The sequence below is a fragment of the Cricetulus griseus genome, chromosome 9 (genome assembly GCF_003668045.3).
Source record: "Cricetulus griseus strain 17A/GY chromosome 9, alternate assembly CriGri-PICRH-1.0, whole genome shotgun sequence".
NCBI lineage: Eukaryota > Metazoa > Chordata > Mammalia > Rodentia > Cricetidae > Cricetulus > Cricetulus griseus.
In genome coordinates, this window is record NC_048602.1 from 5,895,939 (window position 1) to 5,919,262 (window position 23,324).

General features: G+C 39.1%; 1 protein-coding gene and 2 pseudogenes across 1 annotated transcript in view; 1 reads left to right on the plus strand and 2 right to left on the minus strand.

Annotated features, from left to right (window-relative positions):
• LOC103161319 (zinc finger protein 383) overlaps positions 1 to 23,324 on the minus strand; it is a 326,635-nt gene that overhangs the window by 190,972 nt on the left and 112,339 nt on the right. The window lies entirely within an intron of this gene.
• LOC100769009 lies at positions 17,021 to 17,914 on the minus strand (annotated as a pseudogene).
• Positions 17,940 to 18,922, plus strand: LOC100752924 (annotated as a pseudogene).

The following is a 23,324-nucleotide window of genomic DNA, read 5'->3' on the forward strand; positions in this document are numbered from 1 at the left end:
AGGTAGTCATCAAGAAAATGTTTTACATCTACACTATGCAGTAATAATCAGTGGAAAAAATCAATGCAATCTTGAAATTTGCAGACAAACAGATGGAACTGGAAGAAACCATTCTGACTGAGGTAACACAGACACAAAAAGACAAACCTGGTATGTACTCACTCATATATAGATATTAGACATACAGAAAATGATCATCAGCCTACAATCCACACTGCCAAAGAAGTTAGTAAGCAAGAAGGACCCTAAGAGAGAAATACTTGGTCCCCCAGAGAATGGGAAAGGGACAAGATCACTTGAGCAAATTGGGAGCATGTGAGGAGGAGAGAGGCAGTTAGCAGAAACAGAAAGGGAGAATAGTAGGAGAGAGGAGGATATGAAGGGGCAGGAAGATTGAGTTGGGGTAAGAATAGAGGAGAGCAAGAAAGGAAATAACATAAAGAGGGAACATTTCAATGTTTAAAGACTCTTCTGGCACTAGGGAAATGTCCAGAGATCTACAATGATGACCCCACTAAGAATCTAAGCATTCTCTGACTTTTTGACCATTCAAAATATGGGATAGTGCTGAAAGATTTATTTTTAAGTTAAAAGGAATACAGATGTGTGTCAAGCTGACAATAAAGACTTGTGATTGTCAGTCTTCATTGTTGATAGAACTGTGCAGCTGTTTCTGAGAAGTCAACTGAGGACAGATGACCCACTGTGAATCAAGGTTATCCCACCTCATAGGGTGGTGTAGAGTCTCAATAAAAAGGACAAATAAAAATTGAACTGAGCACAGACATTCTTCTTCCTACTTACTCACTGTGAACTCAAAAGTAGCATATGTCTTCACATCATATCACATCTCACCATAACTCCATCTTCCGTCATTTCTACTACCTCACCGTGATGGATTGTGCACTTAGACTGTACTGTGAACAAATAATACCGTCTTTGAGGCATTTTGTCACAGCCATAAAAAAGAAATACCACATCTATCAAAGCTTTGCCATATTTGCCCTTTGTCAATGCTAGGATATATAGTTTGTCTTCATGTGTGTGTGTGCGTTTTTTCCCAGGTAAATTTTTTCCCTTGCACATTTTGAAAAATTTTCTTCTAAATTTGTAACAGTATTCCTGTATTTTCTCTGGAACAAATTGTGAGACACTATGTTTTTGTTAATTAATTACTTTTTAAAAATGTTATGGTATGAGATCATTCAACCTGAAAGAAAACTTGTAAAAATTAACAGAAAGTTTTGTAATCCAAATTTACTCAGATTCCCATGCTGAATTAGATGGCCCTCTCTGTGTGTAGACATTCTGGAGGCAGAATACTTGTCTTTCAAATGCATTGCCCAAGTATCTATTCATGGCACCAGTTCAAAGCATATGCCACACAGAGCCTACTATACATTTCCTACCAGAAACAAAATTACACCATGTAACCACAGTTGCTTTGTCAAATCCTGAATGTTTACATCTATGTAGCAACATTATCACATTTCTTAGCACCATTCATGTTTTCCCTATAATGATGAAGCTTCCTTTGTGGCAGAAGACAACAAAGCATTCTTATGAAAAATCTAAGCCAAGTGTAATGACAGCATGTTACAACCTTCCCTCTATATAGCATGTTCCTATCCAAATTATGTTTTTTTGAAAATAAGGTATAGTAGTAAGATAAGGCAAACTAAAACATTTTTTAAATAAGATGAAAACTACTGGCCAGAATGAAAAACAAAATGAGAATAAAATCTTCAGATATTTTAGAGCTAGGGTACCAAGTGACAATTTCTGCAATGGTCAGAGAAAGCTCACAGATAATGCAGTATGTAAGAGGTTCAGATTTATATGAGAGGAAGTTTTAAAAAATGATCAGATTCATAAAAACATAAATAAGGAAAATAATCCTGTTTTGTAGACTGGGCAAATATTAATAAAAATAAGGGTACCTGAATGAAACTAAATTTAATATGTAGATACAGACTCTCTGAACAGGATGGAACTCATAGTTTGTTGATTGGTTAGTTATTAGGCACTCTGGATATAAGTTACAGTTGTGTAGCTTTGTCCTCTTGTGGGACTCCAAACAGTGGGTACAGGATCTGTCTGCTATTATTTTCTAGATTTATTTGATATATATATATATATATATATATATATATATATATATTATATATATATATGAGTATTCTGTCTGCATTTATCGTTCCAACTCTTTTCCTGGCTTTTATTACCTTATTCCTCATACTAGGTTGGTTGCCTTGCCCAGTCTTTGAGGGATGCTTAGTCTTATTGCAAGTTGTTATGTCTTGTTGATACGCACAGGAGACCTGACCTTTCCTAAACAGAAATGGAGGAGAAGAGGCTGGATGGGAACACATGGCAGTGGGGGTTAGGGGCGTTGAGGGGATATGAGACAGGGAAAACTTTGGAAGTGATGTAAAATATGTAGACAGACAGATTTAAATTAAAAAAGAAAACCAAATGTCAATGCCTGTTAATAATGATGGTAAAGTCAGGATTGAAGGCCTCCCCTCAAAGTCTATATGTTAACATGTAGCCTACATCATGGAGAAGATGGAGCTTTCATTCCCCAGTGGAAAGGACTTTGGTTATTGGGGTGTGCACTTTCTAGGGAACAGAGGACCCCAGGTTAGAAGCATTTCTTCTTTGCTGAAAGGGAGACATTTTTTCCTAGAAAAAGTTATTATAAATAAAGTATGCTAGTAATGTAACTCCTCAGGCAAAAGCAGGAGGACAGACATGTACTTTTTGAGGAAATGAATATATGCAAATAAAAGAATTATATACAACTAAAACATTTTGCTGAGTCATTTAGAAGATAGATGTTACAGCACCTGGCTTGTAGGAGCTAAAGTCAAGGAGATAGAAACTTAGATGAAGTAAAGTAAATGGGATACACGACTCTGGTGGCAGGTTTATCTTACTTTTTATTTTAAAGCACATTTTTTGTATCTTGTATTACAATCTGAATATATTTTATTTTTACTTAATTTCATTTAAATGAAAAACAATCTTATTTTACATACCAGTTACAGTTCTCTGTCCCACCTGCCCTAACATTCCTCCCACCAACTCCCTATCCCACCCCCAATCCACTATCAGAATGTGTGAGTCCTCACATGAGGGGTCATCAAAGTCTGCACATCATTTGGGGAAGGACCTAGGCCTGCACATGTGTATCTAGGCTGAGTTAGTGTTCCTCCACACAGAAAGGACACCCAATTCCCATTCGTGCACTAGGGAATAATACTGGTTTCACTAACAGGCCCATAAACTGTCCAAGCCACCAAAAGTGACAGCCATCCTCAGGGGCCATGGTTAGGTCTTACACTCATTATCCAGCTGGTATTCTGGGGTCTGTGAACACCCAGTTGCACAGGTCACCTGTTTCTGTAGGTTTCCCTAGCATGGTCTCGACCCCTTTGCTCATCACTCATCCCTCTCTATAGCTGGACTCCAGGAATTCAGCTCAATGCTTGTCTGTGAATCTCTGCTTTTGCTTACATCAGGTACTGCATGAAAGAACTATGATGGCATTTATGCAGTGATCAATCTCATTATTAGGGAACGGCACTCTCCACTGTTGCTGAGATTCTTATTTGGGGTCATCCTTGTGGATTCCTGAAGATTTCATTAGTGCAAGATTTCTCCTTATGTTCATAATGGCCCCCTCTATTAAAGTATCTATTTTCTTGCTATTTTTCTGTTTTCACCCAACCCTTCTTTCCTGATCCCTCATCTTAACCTCCATACTCCACTTCTCTCCTCCTCTTTCTCCGACCTTCCTTCCTCCTTTCTCCCAAATTGTTCAGAAGGTCTTGTCCATTTCTTCTTTTCCTGGAAGACAATATATGTCTCTGTTATTTTCCTCCTTGTTTCCCAGCTTCTCTCACAAGCTGGTGTAGAGTCTGCCTCCATTGGAAACTTGGAAAGAGTTAAGTGCTGGCCCTTCTCCTGCCCTTCCCCTCCTTGGAGGACCCTGGTCAGGCACATAGTCACTTCCTCTCCACTGAAATCTTAGAGACCTGGGGACAGACAAAACCATCCATAGTCTGCTGTCCTCTGAGTTTTGGACCCGCACGTACCCACGGGGGATATGAGTGCCTGGCCTTCTCTTTCTCTCCTCTCTACCACTTGTTAGAGGTTCCTAATCCAGGCAGATAGTACTGTTCAACCCATGGAATTCCCCAGAGTCCTGGAGGTAGAAGAAACTATCCAGTATCTGACAACACTGGTGTCTTAGACTCATTTGCAACCATCAGGAGAGAGACATGGGGATAGACCAAACTATCTAGCATCTACAACCATTTGAGCCTTGGACCCACACCCACCAGGAGAGGGAGAGGCCCCACCTGTACCTACTTAAAGAAGGGATGGGAAATTGATAGTATAGGATCACATTCAATAAAATAAAGACTAACATGACACCACCAGAGTCTAGGGATTCTGCACCAGCAAGACCTAACAATCTAAGCAATAGTGGAGAGGGTACCTTAAATGCCCTTCGCCTATAATGAGATCAATGACTAACTTATATGCCAACCTAGAGCCTTCATCCAGCAGCTGATGGAAGCAGAATCAGAGACCCACAGATAAACCCTGAGCCGGACTCCTGGAATCCTTTTGCAGAGTGGAAAGAGTGATGAGCAAAGGAGTCTAGACCAGGCTGGAGAAACCCACAGAAACAGCTGCCCTGAACAAGGGGGAACTTATGGACTGATAGTTGAGAAACCAGCATAGGACTGACCCAGACCCCCTGAACATGTGTGTCAGTTGGGAAGCCTAGGCAGTCTATGGGGCCTCTGTTTCTGGATCAGTATTTATCCCTAGTGTAGGAATGTATACTGGGACCCCATTCCACATACAAGGAAACTTTTGTGGCCTAGAAACAATGAGGAGGGCCAAGGCACTGCTCCATAAGATATGACAGAATTTGAAGATCTCCCATGGGGAGCAGATGGAGATGGGATATTGGATTGGTGGAAGGCAGGAGAGGAGGGCAGGGAGAGTGAACTGAGATTGACATCTCAAATAAGTTTGTTTCTAATTTAAATTTTAAAAAGGAGAGGAGAAAAGAAATCATTGAGGGTTTGCCAAGCATGTGACTTTAATGTTGGAAAAGAGGAAAGTTCCCATTGCTAATTTCAAGGAGCAAATTTCATATTATTTAAAAATGAATGAATTAAATAATGTCAACAGTCCCTGGAAATTATTTCATGAATTTAGATTAAATAACATATTTATCATTTTTCCTGTTTTTAATTTAGCTGTCTCACTGGAGAATGTCTGAAAGTTTGGTCTTTATAGGAGGAGATATTCTCAGCCACATTCTGTGTGAAAGAAATAGACCCACATCTCACTGGCCCACAGCAGGATGCAGCAAGTTGTGGTGTGGGTATGGGAGAACTGGACATTCTCTGCTTTAACCATCTCAGGACACTGCCAAATTATAGCCTCTGGCATGCATGCAGGCAGAGAAAGACTCATCCTCACGTCTCAGTTTGGCAACTAGGAATTTCACCATATTCCAGCGCACATGTGGACAACACCAAATTGACTATGTTTTGTTTTCTGTTTATCTTTATGAGTGTGGTGGAAGGTCACACGGTAGGGGCACAAGTAATGACAGAACTGGAATTAAGCTCAAGTGGAGAATAGGAAGTGAGATTTGCAAACAGTCAATAAAATTACTTTTAATAAAAATAAGTATGCTCTATTATTTCAATGGATATGCTTAATCAGGATTAATGTTTCCACCGGATGTAGTTGCACAAGACTTTAATTTTAGCACTGAAGAATCAGAGGCAGACAGGTCTAGGAATTTAAGGCTACCATGGTCTAGAGACTCAGTTCTAGGATATCCATGCTTACCCACAAAGGAAGTCTGTATCAAAAAGCCAAAATAATGATTTCGAAGATGAAGATCAAAAAAAGAGAAAATAAATAAAGATTGATTTTATTGATTCTGACTAAACACAATGATTTGAGATTATTTTTCAAAGAATTTTCAAATTTTAAAATAATTTTGGAAATTCACCAGCCAAATTTGAAATTCAATGAAATAGTAGAAAATATTTGGCAATTACATTTAGAATGAATTTTTAAATTTTCAAAATATGTGAAAAATATTTAGTTTAAGATTAATTTAATACATTCTATTGAATATTTTATCTTAGTATTATTTAGTATCAATATTTATCTTATTATTACTTAGAATCTTAGTATTTATCTTAGTGCTTGTGGAGGGTGCTTGTGAGTGGCAGCAGAGACCAGAGGATCACCATCACCAATAATTAAGGAAATACAATGAGGGATTGAAAATCAGGGCTCCAATGTGAGATAATATTCCCTAGAGCACAAGTACTAGTCAACATTAAGAAATAGAGTACACTCTAGAAACCACAACTGAGGCAGAAAACCATTTCTAAGAAAGAGTTAGCATTGATGGAGAGTAAACAAAGTGAAGAATTTGAAGCATGTGAAATTGACACATCACTGGGATAAGTACAGCTATTCCATCCACAGAACGATAATAAATCAGCATGAAAGAAAATCCTGGGAAATAAAAGGAGCCAAGGTAGTCATGTCAATAACCAGTTTTTTCCTTCCATGTTGAGGCATTACAGGCTTGTGTTGGAAATCATTTTTTAGCTGGATTTCCCACTGAATTGTCAAGATTACAGACAATGTGGCCACCTCCCTGACTGAGCCATGCCACACACCCCCAGCATCTCCTCTAAGGCCTTAAAGGCTCTGTTCAAATGTCAGCCCTCCAATCTCTATCTCAATGTAAATTAATCTCACTTATGAATCTCAAACAGTTGATACACTTGCTTCTGCTTTATTTGAGCTAATTTAGAACACTAGATATTCTCACTTGCAACAACTTTGAATGAGAGAACAATATCACTAATAAAACGAAATAAATAAAATGACGAAAACATATAACAATATAATAAAAAATCTCACTACCACCACCTCTCCTTATTTATTCCTAAGGGCAAACCACAGTGTTTCATCCCAATTTCATCATGTCTCACCCCAGGTACTCACCATGACAGGAGGCTTCAAGCACTCATCTGTCAAATCCACAAGTCTACCCCTGTTTCTGCCACTTGATTTCCACGTCTCTTTTGAGGCAAACTTGTTCTTGCAGTGCCTAGGTTTTTGAAACTCCACCATGACCAATTGAGAAATCATCTGCTCCTTGCTCTGCTTTTCTGGCTGTAACCAGGGGGTCAGCATCTCCCAGGGAGTTTGCAGTTCCTGCTTTGCAGAAGAGCCATCGACATTTGGGGTAAAGTTGAGCTGAGCAACTATGGAGTTAGAGAAGTCTTCCCACTACACAGATGAATGCTGGGTTGAAATAAACTGTAGATTTTCTAGTTTAAGGTCATCTTCTGGTGACACAGGCTGGAAGGATTCTCTGAGCTATGAAGCCATTCTGGTGAGGATCCTCAGAATGATTCAAATTCATCTCCTAATTATCTGTCTTGTGCCTTGGAGGTCTGTTTAAACAATTGTTGGATGTTTAAAAGTTATAAATCAAAAAGAGAAGGGACACATAATTAATGTCAAAAATCAACTGAGAGTTCTCTTACAGATGGTTTCCTCGTTTGCTGCCAATAAATACATGTTCCTAGGATTTAATTACATAGAAAAGACCAAAGAGTAGATGTAAATTAGAACAATATATGACTCAACAGGGAGAAAAATCTGGTGGTGAGGATGGTGAAACCTACCATAAGATCACAAAGCAGTGCAGTAGCTCAGGATATCCTGTTTTCCTGCAAACCTTGAAGTTATGTGGGTGATACTCAAATTTTGAGTTTGATCCTTTTCTCCCACTCAAAATTGACATAGAACAATTGTTCTGTAAGGAAACTATTAAAATTAAATGGCAAGAAACATTAAATTCACAGGGCAGCAATGATGCTTGAAACACTGAGGCAGATTATGGAATCCCAGCAAAGTGGAGAAAGGAGCCATAGTATTGTAGTGCCAGTCATTCTCATCTGCTTAGTGAGTTTGTGAGCAGACAAGGTACAAGAGAGCCTTCTGCAAAAGCTTACACACACACACACACACTTGCACACATGCACAACACACACACACAGGCACACACGCACACAAACACACACACAAGACAAACACTACACAACAAACATCTCATTATCTGGCCACATCTTTAAATCTCTCCACAGACTAGTTCTCATATCATTGTCTACTAAGCATCATATGTTTCCACCCAATAATACAGCCTTTGTTCCTACATAGATGAGCTCTGTTCAGCCTCACATAGAACAGCAAGACCATTTTGTGTAGTAGGGTTTTGTCTCTTAAGGTTAGAATGCCCTGAGACCTATGGGTATGTTAAGGAGAGTTGCCTCCAAAAAAAAAAAGAAATTCTGTATCTAAGAACACTCTAAAACTTGGTCTCATAAAGACAGATGAAAATGATTTGTGGAACAGACATTTCAATGACAAGAATGTGGGGAATGTACTAATGCTTAAAATTAACTGATATGTATGTTCCCACATACATTTTATATATGTACTTCTACATACTTGTATTACATGGTTATGTCTTAAAACAATCTATTCCTTTATAAAATAGTTTAATAATCATATAGTATATGTCTTAGTTTGGATGACAATAGCACCCTGAGGCTAATGTATCATATGAAAAAGAAATGACAGAGACTGATACTGGGATTCAAACTTCAAAGTGAGTATCAGAAAAGCAGCTGGCTACTAGCTTCTTGCCTCTACCTCAGGCTGAATGGGTTCATTCTCCCTCCACTAGCTCTCATGAAGCCTCAGACTGTAAACTTTCTTCAGTGAAGCTGGACAATAAATTCCTCTCAGAGACCTTGCTTATGTCTAGTATACTAAACTAATGGTTGCTTTAAAGGCATAAGCTACAATTCTCTTTCAGACTGATTTACCTGGATGAAATCCTGATATAAAGCATTGACGAACCAAATTTCTGAGTAAGAGGAGTCAGTTTTCACATTTAGTTGCTCATGTGGGGGATAATTTTTTTCTTTCATTAATTCTAAAGTTAGGAAGAATCTGTTGATGGGTGTTTATATTTTTTCTGTCTATATAGATTTCTGGGGCTGTGATACTCTCGGTATCACTAGTACTTAATAAGCATGCAGTCTTCTTCCTTAATTAAAAACAAAACTATGGATAGAATTCCTGAAAACAATTACTCTTGTTTTAATAGAAACTGTATGTCTCTAGAGACAGATCTTATGAAATGCTGAGAGAGATGAAAAATATGCAGATACAACACACTGTCACAGAATAAATCTGGGGTCAGGTGTTCTGTGTTCTCTGAGAGAGAACCCATACTACTCTGGAAATCTCTTTGTCTTCAGTCCCTTTAAAACAAATATACAGATGTGAAATTCATTCACAAACAAGTATGTATCCTATTTATGATGGTATAATGTCCTTCTGTATATGTGTTTCTCTTATTGGCTGTTAAATAAAAAACTCATTGGCCAGTAGTCAGGCAGTAAGTATAGGCAGGGATACCAGACAAGGAAAATTCTGTAGAGAAGGGGCTGAGAGAAGCCACCAGGGAGATGCCATGTAGCTGTTGAAGGAGTAACATACTGGATTAAGGGTAAGCCACAGCCTTGTGCCACTGCATATTTCAATAGAAATGTGTTATATTTGAGAGACAGCTAGTCAGTAAGAAGTCGAAGCCATTGCGCAAACAGGTCATAATTAATATAAGACTGTTTATTTGGGGCTAAAAGGCAGCAGGACCAGGCAGGAAAAAAATCTCCTTACATATTTACACATGTAAGAAATCAGGGGGACGAAGTAGAATTATTTTTTAGAAAAATGTATCACCACCTGGAGTGCAGGTTGTTGTAGCTCTTCAAAATGATATTTCTACACAAATGGCCCTGATCATTGACCAGGCAACCCAGTTATCTTGGATAAAACCTATGGCCACATCCTTCAATGTCAACAGGCACATAAAAAATACTGTTCTAATTCATGTCCATTTGACAAATGCTTTAAGCGCAGAGGGAAGAATTAGTTAATTATGAAACATATTCTGTTGTTGGTTATGTACAGAAAATTTTCAAAAGTTTTCTTCTGTGAGCGAGAATGGTATGAAATATGTGGGGACATATGCTGGGGACACCAAAGGTTGACATCTATGGAATGGCATTAGTTGGGTAATTCAGAAAGACATGTGCTTTGTGAGTCTGGATTCAGTCTCTTTGAGATCCCACAATCCCTACTTTGTTAATTCTTCAGGCCATGTTCTTCAAGAGGCATCAACCCCTATGTCCCCACTATTCTACGTCTTGTGCTTTCTGTTCTGAGGATAAGGATCCACTGGAGACCACCCATCAGGGCTCTCTCTCCACCTATTGTTTTGCTCTGTGTCTATGTATCTGCTCCAAACAGCTACTAAAGGCAGCCTCTCTGATGACAAATGGACTAGGCACATATCCTAATCTCTGGGCTATCTAGTTTCAATTAACTGGTCACTCAGGCAGTCTTGTTGGAAACATGGCGACCCTCTTGTGTTGTGTGCCTAAAATTTGAGCTGTCTTTTTTTGGCCACTCTCACAAGATCTGTGCCACCATTGCACTAGGAGATTTCAAAGGCAGGACAAATTTTAGTTGAATGTCGTGTGACTGGAATCGTGTCCCAGTTCTACCATTCAAAATAGAGCTAAAAGATGCGAGCACCCCGTATGTCCACAATGAATTGTGTGAGGACAACATGATATTCATATGATATTATAGCATTTATCTTTAAAAAGAAATTTGATACTTGATAAGACATATTTAATAAACACAAAAGACATAGGTTAAGTGTTATGACCAGTTCTGCTGCTATTTTTCTACCTTTAGCTGTAACTACAGTGATCAAAAAATATACACAGAAACTAAAATGATGAGTGCCAGTAAGATGAGTGAGCATGTAAAAATCCTTTCTTCCAAGCTCAGTGATCAGAGTTCATTCCAGGGTCCCACATTGTGGAAGGAGAGAACCCGCACCCAAATTATATTTTTTAAAGTTTTATTTAAATTGGAAATAATCTTATTTTACATATCAATCTGAGTTCCCTCTCAATCCCATCCTCTCACACCCCCTAAAACCTACCTTCCCATGCCCATCCACTCTCCAGGAAGGGTGAGGCCTTCCATTCAGGATTATTAAGTCTCTCATGGCATTTGGGGCAGGATGTAGAACCTTCACGATGTACATAAACTGTGAGAGTATTCCTCTGTGGGTAATGGGCTTACCAAGTCCATTTTTGCACTAGGGATAAATAATGTTTGCACTACCACAGGGAGATGGTACTGGGATTGATATGTAAAACAAATTTGTCTCTAATTTAAATTAAATACTAATAATTAAAGAAATTATTTTAGCTTTTGTTCTCCAAAGGGCCCAGGAGAGTATAAAGCACCCACTTTGTGGATAACAGATATTCCAAATGATCCAGCACACTCTTCTGAACTCCATCGATACTTGGATAAATACAAAAAATATGCACTTCTTTGGTCATAAGCAAAATGTTAAAGGAAAAAAATGACTGATTTCTTTGCTCACATATGTTATGATAAATCTTTCTGCCAAAAGCCATCTGAGCCCCACCACCACATGTGAGGTTTACGCCAGCCACCTGACAGAGTTAGGGCCCAAATGAATACACAGAAATTTGTATTAGGTTCAAAGCTGCTTGGCCAAAGACTAGGATTCTCATCTGCTAGCTCAGTCTAAATTATCATAATTCTATATATTTGATAAGACTTATCTTATTGGACGCCTTATTGGCGTCCCTCCTTGCCAGTGATCACATTGTGCTGCTGGAGCAGTAGCGGAGGGGAAAAGAGGGGCCATTCCTGTTTCTCCTTCTTTAAATATGAGTCTCCTTGCTATGTCACTTCCTGCCTGGATCACCACTTCTCTACTACATTTCCTAGAATCCTCTTTGACTCCTAATCCCATCTAACTTGCTGTCTCATTGCCCAAACAGTATTTTATTTAACAATCAATAAGTTAAACTTACACAGTACATTCCCAATCATCTCCTCTTTTCTTTCTAAATAAAAGAAGGATAACATATCTTTTATAATAACTGAAGAAAACTATAACCATAACTATCTGTCTTCAACTCTATCAAAGACCATAGAAGGATAATATATAAACTCTAGAATTGACAGAGACATCCACTACCTGGACAGTCACCCAAAGTTCCTCTGTAACGTTGGGGCATCCATCTTCAGCCCATAGGCCACAGTGTGTCTGGCACACTTCTGCATTTCAACAGGAACCCTTCAGTACTGTCTTGTTTTGTAAGTTCAGCAATCATTTTCTTGTGGGTCCTGCATGTCCAGTTTATACAGCAACAAACAGTCCAGGCAAGAGCAGTTTGTTGCTCAAATTGCTAATCTTGCCATGTTGAAAGCAAACTCCATAACAAGTTTCTTCGATGCCCAACCTCCTTTCTGACATAATTGGTGTGCCAGGAGCAGTTGTGTCTCACTGTCAAGGAAAAACCCTAAGTCATTTAAATGCCATATTTCTGTAGGTCTTTGAAAGATTTGAAGAATAGCTAACCATCTCAAATACATCTCTATATCTAGAAAACCTAACTAACCTAATTATAAGTTCTGACTATCATAAGTGACTACATAACCTTTATTTAATTATGCAAATCATTTTCAAAGATCTGTATTAACATAGTACCTAAACGAGAGGAGACATACATATCACAAAATTGACCTTAATTTTGTATCAATAATTGAAAATCTATACCAATGCGAAGTATTCATTCCTATATCCTATTCCCCTTTTCTTTCTTTAAAAAGAGATTGACTCTGCTCATTATTATTTATAACTAATCTCATTTATATGAAAACAAACATTTATAAGCAATATTTGGGAATATGGGCGTGGTTCTTTCTAAACTGCTTCCTGCTGATTTGGGGCAATGTTCATACCATTGGGATCATGATAAAACACTGAAAACTGACCAAGTCCTTGTTTTTGTAGTCTGTAAGGCTGTATTGTCTCAGCTTCAGGGGGTCTTGCTTGATCAAACCATATTAGTCTGGAAGGAATACACAGCTTTTGATTTTCTTTGGAAACACAAGTAAAAACTGTTTTTTCCAAGTGGCCTGTCCTTAAATTCTGAAGTCAAAGCATTTTTAAAATGTATAAGTTGGATTAATTTAACAGCATTTATAATCAAATGTATTTTAGCAGCAGTAATTCTTTCCTCGGCAATCAATTTAAAGACAACAATATAGTATATAGTACCCAGATTCTATGTGTATTTTCCATCTTTATGTGGCTTTTTTATTACTTTATCTTTACTTTTTGGTTTTTTTTTTCTGAGACAGGGTTTCTCTGTGGAAATCCACCTGCCTCTGCTTCCTTCAGCAAATCCTACCGGTGTGCACTACCACAACCAGCTACTCTATTTCCTCCTGTTATTTTTTCTCTCACATGCCTACATATATTTTTAAACATAGTGTAAACCTTGGGAGGTTTTTCTTTATCTGGATCTGTCTTTATCATCTCGGGAGTGCCGAGTCCAATCCCCAAGAGCACCACAACGGCGCAAGCATATGGAAGCTGCTCCAATACCGCTCAGCGGCCCAACAGGGCAGGCTGTGGTGGCAGGTTTCCCTCTTTCACTGGGAAACTAGGGGCATGGAGTCCTCCTGTTCACTGACACCATTCTGTTATGATAAATCTTTCTGCCAAAAGCCACCTGAGCCCCACCACCACGTGTGAGTGTTACGCCAACCACCCACCCGAGTTAGGCCCAAATGAATACACAGAAACTTATATTAGGTTCAAAGCTGACTGGCCAATGACTAGGATTCTCATCTGCTAGCTCAGTCTAAATTATCATAAATCTATATATTTTATAAGACTTATCTTATTGGACGCCTTACTGGTGTCCCTCCTTGCCAGTGGATCACATTGTGCCGCTGGAGCAGGAGCGGAGGGGAAAAGAGGCATGCTTCCTGTTTCTCCTTCTTTAAATATGATTCTCCTTGCTATATCACTTCCTGCCTGGATCACCACCTCTCTACTACATTTCCCAGAATCCTCTTTGACTCCTAGTCACATCTAACTTGCTGTCTCATTGGCCAAATAGTATTTTATTTAGCAATCAATAAGATAAACATACACAGTACATTCCCCATCATACATATGACACTGGAATGTGACAATAGATAGAAGAATCCAAATTTACATGTTGCATATTCACTGACTACTACAGGTTTCTTCATGTACAGATGACACACTTTGGTCTAAGCTCAGCTAGCTTATAGTAAGAAAGGCACACAATCCAGTCTGAGTCAATGCAACTCCTCAGGTAATGGGGGGGTGTGGATAACTGATAGAAGTCATGGTTACCCAGAGGGCAGGTTTCTATCCTGTGTGAATCTTCTCATGAACTAGCATATTGGTTTTGTGCTCTAAAGAATGTACTAAAGATATGTACTAAAATGAAGGCTTCTTTCACTTGTATATGCCCTAATGTACTTTCAGGTCTGATTGAACATGTAAAGCTTTATGACACTGGCTACAGAAATATTACCTCTCTTGTGTATTCTCTGGTGGACTGAAAGATTACAAGGATATTTCAAGGTTCTGTAACATTCCTCACATTTGTATGTCTTGGGGTCTTTGTGGAGTCTCTCTTGGTGAATCTGAAATGCAGAGTTTGAATAACAATTTTGAGAGTATGTAGGATTCTCTTTCCAACAGATAATCTATGATCATTTTTTATAATGAATAGGGAGTCTATTTAGTGTTCAAGTTGTAGTCATCTTCATTGTAATCTTGTCCTGAGAAAGTAAGAAGCCACCCACACTGTAATCCCTGCTGTGTAGAAACTGACATGTTGCAAATAACACATCTTGAGGGATCTGCAATGGTGTACTTGCTTTGTGCAGTGTTGCAGTTATTTTCTGATTGCTATTCTTTCAAAAGTTTGATGACTTCTTTTAGGGACATGCTCTTAGGAAAGAGGGCTATCTGCCACTTCATGGTGACATTAATCTGTAAACAAAGCCAGATGAAAATTATCAATGCATCTGTGGATATCAGAAAACCTACCCTCAACTTATTGCATGGGATCACTGAACTGTGGGTTAGCTCATTTTCTCTCTCTCATTTTTAAAGTTTTTTTTTCTAGCATTCACAAGTTATGTTCTCTCAAATCACACTTTATGCTGTATTTCCAAGTGTTGTGTCATTGTTCCCAGGGAAGAGTCTATTTCTTACAGTGACTGAGAACTATGGAAACCTAGACATTGAAAAGATCCAGTGAAATTACATGTATTAAAATCTTTAGTTTTCCCAATTTGCATTGCAGCACCATTATATATCAAGGTATTTCTTATGGGTGTGTCATTATGGAATATGCATTTTAGACCTGTAATTCAACATCAGAAATCATACTTTTCACTTCACTTTCATAGAGACTGGATCTTTTTTTCCTAGTAAGACCAATTTATTCAATACCCTAGAGTAAAAATTTTGATTTATAAGTATCCAACAGTATAAAAAGTACAAAACAGATCTGTAATTTCTAATATATTAATGCAAAGTGTTTGAATATGTACAGTGCATCCTACAGGCAGAGAGTGGAGGGCAGAAGACTGTGTTGAGGTCTAGTAATAAATACAAAAGTAGAGATGATCCATCAAAAGTATATTCTACCACCAATACTGCAGCCAAAATGTACAAAAACCTCCTATGTCAAAGTAACAGGAGAAAGATAATGGCTGGACTCTATACCACATCAAGGCTGTGGAGAACAAACCCACTCACTGGGTAGTCTGTGCATGTGGTGGGTGGCTTGTACTAGGTAGGTTTTTCCCAAAAGGAAGAGACACACAACTTAAAACTACACAACTATGGGATGCCACAGACTGTGGCCCTCCCTGTTGTGACACACTAATAGACTTTAAAAATCCTGATTTTTAAAAATAATCATGAGTGAGGAATACTAAGGCAGCCACATGTTCCTGTCCCTTTATGAGAGGTCTGAAATGGGACTACTGTTTTTCGTGAACTTTGAGAAGAGGCCATCAGACAACTTTGGTAAGGCTCTACTGAGAAGCCCTTGCTAAAATCTCAACGTGAGGAGCTCCATTCAGGCATCTTGATATTCAGAGACCCAACTCCAAGAAGTCAATCCAACCAACAAACTCAGCCTCAACACGGTACTCTTTTTCCTTCTAATCAACAAAACTCAAAATCATAATAAGGTTATGACAAGAAAAAGAACTATTCTACACATAAAAACTCCACAAAGGTCAACTGAGGTGATCCAGAGCTAGAACTAAATTGTGTTGACTTCAGTGAATTCCAGACAGTTGTGTAACACCCAGGTCAATTATTTACACACTGTATCCCCAGGACTCACAATCTGTCAAGTAGTTTACAACCATGCATTTCTGCCATATGGTGATGCTTTGGTACTATCCATATAGGACCTTGCCCATCCTACAGGCTTGCCTTCCCCAGAAGGAGCCCCAGTGGTTCTTTTTTATAAGATTCACATAACAACGTTTATCAAATATTACCATGAAGGAAGGCAACGCAGTGCTACCTGTGTGTTCAGATATTGCTTCCTCCTTCAAGCTATTTGCAGAAAGCTTACACTATCCTGCTTAATAATCAGTAGTACAGGTCTGAATCATCAGAACCTTGGCAATGCTTTAGCATTTAAATATTTTTAACTACCTCTAGGGGGCAGGTCGTGCTACAGAGTTGTGACAGATTACCATGAGGGAAAACAGTATAGCCAGCCATTTTAAAATGCCCCAACCACTGCCTCTCCACAGAAAGACTAAGCTACATATGGTTTATCACACAACAAATGCCATTTCTGTCCCCCAAACCCCCTAATCTCATTCATTAGAGGGGATTTAAAGAAAGATTAAAGAGCACTTTATAGCAGCATTCAGCCTTCCTATGAGATTCTCAGCATACTAATGCTATGCACACTGTCTTCTTGCAATAAGCAAGAACTGGCTTCTCAGCAGGTGCCTTCTTACTACTGCAGCAAGGCTTGCAGAGATGCATGTCGATGAGGACTTCCCCAAAACAGCCCTTATAGATGATCCCACAACATATGTTCTGTCTTTTCCAGTAGGTAAGATGTAAGAAGGAAAAAAAAAACTGGAGTTTTGTTATAGCTTGAAGCCATGTCTGTGTCCGAGCCATCTTCTGATTGGTTACTGTAGCAGGAAGACTGAGCTGGAGACACACTTGAGGTGGTGGTGCGAGCATCAGAGTTGTGGCATTCAAACTCCTTCTGCAGTTTACTCATCTGGCTTCTTTTCATCCTGTTTCTAGATACAGTTTTCACTGTCTTTGGTTTCAGTGTTGTCTTAAGACTGGGTCCTGCCCTTGTGTCTACCAGATGATTCAAGTTTTTTTTGTTTTTTGTTTTGTTTTGTTTCGTTTTAATTTGTTTTAAATCTTGCTGGCAACTTCATCCATCTTTCAACAAGCAGCATAAAGTCATTGCAAATGTCTCCTTAGCAAGTCTCGTGCAACACAAAACAGCTCTGGAAGTCCTTTTTTATAAAAGTTACTTTCTGTCACCCGAGAGCTGGAGCACTTGGCTCTGCAGATACAGCAGCTCTCTATACTTCGGGACATCTTTGGCTTGTTGAAACCAAACAACTTTTCTTCTGAGCAATACCTTTTGCAGCAATATCTCCAAGGGTGCGGACTGCACCAGGACAAATCCTGCAAGCACTCTCCACTCTGGTGCCGAGTCCAGAAAGATTTTCTCCAATTTTCCTCCTACGGTACATGCGGACACAGGGAGGAGAGGCCCTGAGCCAGGAGCTGAGATGCAGAGAACATGTAGCGACGCTGAAGATCAGCCCCAATGAACATGTCAGTGTTGACTTTACAAGAATATGAATTCGAAAAACAGTTCGAGAATGAAGCCACCCAATGGATGCAGGAAAACTGGGTCCTGGCTGTCTTGGAACTCACTATATAGACCAGGATGGCTTTTAACTTGGAGATCCTCCTGTCTCTACCCTCAAGCGCTGGATTAAATGCACACCCAGCCAGCATAGACCCTTTTTATGCACTAAGGAATATCACCTGAACTGGGAGGTATACAGATCTCTTCTTTTTTTCCCTCTGGCAGGAAGAAGTCCTCCTGTTCTCTGCACTGTTGCTGCCTTTATTTTTGGTGGTCAGCATCTGATGAACAAGCGAGCAAAGTTTGAACTGTGGAAGCAGCTAGTGCTCTGGTCGCTGACTCTGGCCTTCTTCAGTATATTTGGTGCTCTTTGAACTGGTGCTTGCATGGTGTACATTTTGATGACCAAAGGCCTGAAGCAGTCAGCTTGTGACGAGGGTTTATACACTGGACCTGTCAGCAAATTCTGGGCTTGTGCATTTGTACTCAGCAAAGCACCCGAACTAGGAGATACGATATTCACCATGCTGAGGAAGCAGAAGCTGATCTTCCTGCACTGGGACCACCACATCACTGTGCTGCTGTATTTTTGGTACTCCTACAAAGACATGGTGCCTGGGGGTGGTTGGTTCATGACTATGAACTGTGGCATACATGCCGTCCTGTATTCTTACTATGCCTTGCGGGCTGTGGGTTTCCGAGTCTCCCGGAAGTTTTCCATGTTCATCATCTTATCCCAGATCACTCTGATGATGATGGGCTGTGTCATTAACTACCTGGTCTTCAACTGGATGCAGCATGACAATGACCAGTGTTACTCCCAGTTTCTGAACATATTCTGGTTCTCACTCATGTACCTCAGCTACCTTGTGTTCCTCTGCCATTTCTTCTTTGAGGCCTACATCAGCAAAATGAAGAAGACAATGAAGGCTAAATAGTGTCAGAAATGAGGAGGAAGACATAGCTCAGGGTCATCACAAAAAATACTAGACAAATGAAAATGGCACAAGGAATCACATATGATGCAGCTAAAACAAAACATATGTATGTGAGCAGACACAAAACCCGAGGCAGCTTGGGAATAATGATTAATTTGACTTAACCCAGTAAGTTTATGATCCTTTTGGGTGAGGACTCACTGAGCACATCTCCATCTCAAAGTACTGCTGCTGAGGGACCCCTTCCCTCTCACCTGTCAAGTCTAGAACACACTTGATCCAAAGGGAGCCACAGGCAGAGAGATTAGTGGAAAACAAGCAAAACACTAAGGAAAGAGGGAAAACCCATTCAACATTATTTTTCCCTAAGGATAAAGGGGTTCCCCTTTTCAAACTATACAAGCTCACACAGAGAGACACAATCCTTTCTATCAACATGAAACCAGAGCTGGTAGAAAAGATAAAGATGCAAGAGACACAGCGTTTCTATCTAGAACAGCAATGCTTTTGCAAAAATCAAGACCTTTTAAAGAAAGGTTAGCTTGTAGTCCCTTGACAAAAGATGTGTTAATTATTTTTACTGCAGCTGAAATTAAAAAGATAGATATTTTCCCCTTCACTGCCCAGCCTCAGGCTACTGAGTTTGCTACAACACAACAGAGAGCAGTACTTTCTCGTGATACTTTATTTCTGGGACAGTGGAAACAATGCATCCCAAATCCCAAGAAGGTAGTCCCACAGCAGACTTTGTAGTTGAAGCATCACATTGACAACTAGTTGCTTCTGTTCTTTGGTGAAATATGAAGCATCCTTTGTTCGGTTGTCCCAGGCTTTAGGACAGAAGAGTAAATGCAGAATTGAAAGGATACAAGCTCAACCAGTTGACTTGAAAATGGAATCTTGTACTATCTGTAATGAAACTCAGCCAATCAATCACCACTGAGCTGGAAAATGGGAAGGACCATGACAAGAGATGAGCTGAAGATTCATCCAGGAGACAGACAATACATTCTCCTTCCCTCCTTGTTTGACTTCACACATACTTCTGGCTTTCCAAATGAGGTCCATGACACAGTCCCATGCTTTCTATGTTTCTGTGACTTTCAAATACAGATCTGTGGGGCTCTTCCTGATTTGGGGTAAACAATGCTTCTGCATCCTTCTGCATTTGCTCCCTAAGCAGTGCAGAGGTATATGAAGTGCCCACTGCTGGCCGAGTGAGAAACTTCAACAAACACACTTCATAAAAGGTTGAAAATAGTTGACCGCAAAGGGCCTGTGTAGATTAATCCCTAAGTATTAAGTGCTGTCAAACACCTGTCGTACATTTGACCAAATCAGAAAAGAACCTATCTACTTCAAGTAAGTTTCATCAATTTTTAAAGTGACTTTCACTTGGGAACTCGGAAAGTCAATGTATTAAGAGCCATATTTAAAAAAGAAAGAAAGAGAAAAGAAAGAGAAAGCTAGACAATGTTATCTGTAATATTTCAGTCCTCTACAAGAAAAATAAATGTGCGGCTGTTCCTAATATTTCAAAGATGCAATTATGTAAAGTTGTTCAATGTGATACAATAGTATTCTAATTGGTTAAGTAGCTTCATGATTGGGCAAACTAGATGAAATAATTATAGGCTAATACACTGCGTAGATTTTACACTCATAACCACATAACACACAGAAGTGTGAAGTACCCAGAACTGCAAAGCTCAAATGAATAGTAACACAATTTTTGGCTAGCAGAAACTTTCACTTAGTCCATTACTTGAGACTGTAGAGTAAAAGGGTTTTTTTTCAAATTATTTCTATATTATTTTAGCTTTAATTGTGCTGTCATTTATGAAACAGCTGCATAGCCTTTCTGTGAGATGGAATGGGTGTTTTCAGCAGCTTGTTGATGTGTGGAAATAGAAAAGAATAAAATTTCATTCCATTCTGTATGAATGGGTTAAACAGTGAACAAAGAATCCATGTAGGTCAAGTCGTGACCGTAGGAGGAGGTTAATAGCCAAGCTGGGCTGGGGGCAGCTGTTGCACCCATGTTAACATTATGTGGTGGCTTCATGTTGAGTGGCAGATGAGATATGTTTGGAAGGATGCATTGTTGTTAGGACAGAAGATATAGAGCCACTGCATCAAGTAGAGTCTTGGGATGTAATTGTTTGTGCTTTGTCAGTGCACAGTAATGTACAGTAACAAGCCTTTCTCTTGCCTTACAGAAGAAAGTGAGCAAAATAGTGAAAATGAAGAGGCCACCTGTCAGCTGACTTGACTCTAATCAGGGCCAGTCTTAGGCTCATCTGGTTGATTCAGTTTAATTCAGATATTTAGCATAGAATACGGGTTACAATATGGAAACAAGCATAAACTTTAAAAAGACTAAGCTATGCTTCCAAAGCACTTTAATCTTCATGTAATCTTCATGCTGTGTTCACTTATAAAATAACTTAGACTTTCTCATTTGCAGGATGAATATCTAATAAATAGCTTCTAAACCAGCTTAAAAAAAGATTGTCTCCTGTAGTTTCTTCATTTGCTACCAAGGACAGAGGTGTAGATTCTGCTTTCCCCTTGCCACACTAGAGAGTGGATCTTAATGACATGTAGTAGATAAGTTAGAAAAAACATTAAGCCAATTAGATACCCAGTTTCTGTCCCCTGGGTCCTGGGACCACAGACTAGACTTGAGAGGCAAAATTTTAAATATGTGCTGAGATACCAACTGTATACTCATTATTGAGAGTCAAAACTCATTGTGAGGTACAAGACTCTTCTGTTTTGCAACCTGATGCAAGTTTCTTTTCTTAAACAAAGGATAATTCTTTAACAACCTAACTGACAACATCGACAAGGGAGAGAGCACAAAAGCACCCACATTATTTCAAGGCAATGACAAAGAAGGGCAGTTCTTGGAATTCCCCTGAAACATGCCCAGAGTTGTCTTAACATGTTCAAAGATTGGAAAACTATAACCTCATGCAATGAAATTTGTACTAATGTCACCTCTGCTTGCTTAACCAATTGTATTGCAGATGACCTAAAAGTTTCTGGAGCTCCCTGTGCTTAAAAGGAGCTTGCATGCTCTGATTGTATTTGCCAGTTTTGGTTTATCCCACATGCTTCTTGTTGCTGAAGAATAAATATTCCTTGGTTTACATACCATTTATGTCTGGAGTCTTCTTCACTTATTCTCAGAGCCTTATAATGATTAAAATAGTAGCACCTCCCTAAATGACCCATCTTTAAATCCCAGGTTGCCTCTTCTAAACCCTTAAAGACTTTGCTGAGTTTTTTTCTCCAAGTCTCTCTGCCATCATTTAAATGAATTCAATATAATTACATTGATCAGACATATCCATGATATCCTTTATGTTTTCTCAAACTAACATATAGCAGTAGATAGTCACCACTGGAAGTATTCTGGGGGACAGCAGTGCTACAGTCTCACAAACAACATTACAAAACCTTCCTACATTTCCCCAAATATAAATGACTGTCTCAATTACTGACTTAATCATCTCTCACCCCAGATACTCACCATGACAGGAGGCTTCAAGCAGTCATCTGTCAAATCCTCCAGGAATCACACCATGTTTCTGCCACGTGATTCCCACTTCTTCTTCAAGGGAAACATGACCTTGCAATGCTCAGTCTTGAGAAACTGTGCACCAAGACCAGCTTAGAGAATCATCTTCTCCTTGTTCTGCTTTTCTGGCTGCAACCAGGATGTAAATATCCTACACAGGGTTTTCAGCTTCCTTTTTACAGTAGCCAGTGTCATTTGGGGGAAAGTTGAGCTGAACAATTGGGGAGTTACAGATGTCTTGGGTTGGGATAAATTCCATGTTCTCTAATACTCAGTTATTTACTGGTGGCAAGGGCTTAGTGGATACTCTGAGCTTAGAAGCCATTTTCCTGTGAATCCTTAGAAAGTTTCTACTTCGTCATTGAAGTATCTGTCTTCTGACTTGTAGATCTGTTTAAACAATTTGTAAATGTGTTAAAATTATAAATTGAAAAGATAGGTAATTAATGTAAAAGATCAACTTAGAGTCCTGTCAAAGATGGTTCGATTATTTCTTAAGAGTACATATTTCATCCTATCCCTACAATAAGAGAAGATGTAAATGCAATTACACTTGATACAACAGAAAGAAAAATTCTAGGTTGAGAATGGAAAAACCTGAAATAAAACAAAGTGTGCAGTAGAACAGGGTTATCTCTGTTCATCCTTTGTGAAATGTGAAAGTATTATTTGCCCTCGATTTTTTAGTTTCACACTCTTGTTCATTCTAGAGTGCAGCATTCTCATAAGAAAAAATATTAAAAGTGAGGGAACAACCACCTTAATTTCATATGGAAATAAGTACATGCCAATGAAAAAGACAGGGCATACCTTCCT